The sequence below is a fragment of the Echinops telfairi genome, unplaced genomic scaffold, assembly GCF_000313985.2.
Source record: "Echinops telfairi isolate 266 unplaced genomic scaffold, ASM31398v2 ScPeMD7_6;HRSCAF=24_1, whole genome shotgun sequence".
NCBI lineage: Eukaryota > Metazoa > Chordata > Mammalia > Afrosoricida > Tenrecidae > Echinops > Echinops telfairi.
Genome location: NW_022103903.1, coordinates 22,144,155 through 22,145,836, shown reverse-complemented (window position 1 = coordinate 22,145,836; position 1,682 = coordinate 22,144,155).

The following is a 1,682-nucleotide window of genomic DNA, read 5'->3' as shown; positions in this document are numbered from 1 at the left end:
TAGCTGGTGACCTGCATCAGAGACTCACGCACGTTCTTCAGCAGTAAGGTAAGCAAGGACTACTTGGATGTCATGCCAGGTTAAATCATATGTTTGAGTAATGTAAGTAAATTCCTTAAGGAACCTAAGCGGGTTTTTATTTGTGACAGGTCCTGTAAAGAAAAAGGGACATGGACTCGAACAAGCCCCTCTACTCCCGCAACTTCCCTTAATGGGCAAAGAGTAGCGAGAGGGTCACGGGAGCAAGTGTGTGAAGCAACCTGGGAGGACAAGGGGGAGCTATCAGATGGGTGGTCAGACGGCGCAGTGGGTGGAGGAGACTGAGGGTGGTGGGGAGCGGTGCACTAAGGAGTTCAGCTGGCTCATCAGGAGTTTGGATAATGGGGAGTTTTTGCTTAGAGGACTGGGCTAATAATATTTGGCGGGTGGTACAATGGCTACAGAGGTCAGGGCGGGAACGCAAGTCCTAAGAAGCTTGCACATAGGGGACTTCACAATCCTTACCAGTCCTCCTGCAGAAATTGTCCAGGTCCTGTAGAATGTTTAAATCGAAAGTGCCAGTCGGAGGCCAATGTGACTGGTTGTCAAGCTGGTACTGGGGCCAGGCAACTTGGGAGAGAAAAACAAGTTTTTTCTTTCGCAAGGTCTGTGTGTTTCTCAGGTTGGAAAAATTTTGAAGAAGACAACCCAGCGGAGTTGTGGGGTCAATTTTGGACTGTCCTGCACCCATGGTGAGGACAAGGAAGAGGAGGAGAGAAGGAGATGGAGTTATAGGCACTGTAGAAGTGCAAATAGGAAACAGATAGTTGGGTAAGACAGACCCAGGCCAACCCTCTGAGTGTTAGTCCAGTCTGAGGGGGCAGCTGCTGCTAGGCCTGGCCTATTGCTAGCAGTCCCGTCAGCGGTAGGAATGCCAGAAAGTGAATGCCAACACAATAGGCAAAAGGCTACATGGAGAGTGGGAGATACGGAGAGAAAAGGAGTGAACAGAGACTAGGTTTTGGCTTCAGGGTGAGCGGGACCAGACGGGAGGCACCAGGCATCCCCAAGTGAGTCCTGCCTGGGATGGCAGTTTAGAGTGGAAGGAGGGATTGGCAAGACGTCTCAAGGACAATTACCCCTTCAAGACCCCTGGGGTCAACGGAAGGAGAATTCCTGGCGTGGTCGAGTCTCAGACGGGAAGACTCCGGCGGAGCTCAGGAAACCGAAACCAAGCTTGGAGAGAAAAGCGGAATTTACCAGGGCAGCTGCAAAGGTGTTCAAATGCACCCGAGCGCTGAAAGTAAGCGCCGCGCCCAAAGGTCCTGGAAATTTAGGGGGGGAAGGGTGGCTCTTAGGGGACCCCCAAAGAAGGGGGGGGCCACACCCCTATCCCGGTTTTCGGGACCAAACTGGAAGGTTTGTTTAGGCGCGAAACAGAACCAAAGATCCAATTAATGAAGTTTTAGAAGCAGGCTTTATTGGGAAGCTTGCGGGCGGGTTCAGCAACTCGGGGCAATGAGCTAGTGAAGCCACGCAATGGAAAATTTTAGCAGTGTTTTTTATAACCCCTGCTGGTGGGCACAAGGTGGGGGGGCATGCTTATATGGGGATTTCAAAAGGGAAGCAGTCGTTAAACTTTCCGGGAATTGGGTGGGAGTTGAGCAAAGGAGCTGAGCAAGCATCCTGTTAGTCAAACTGTG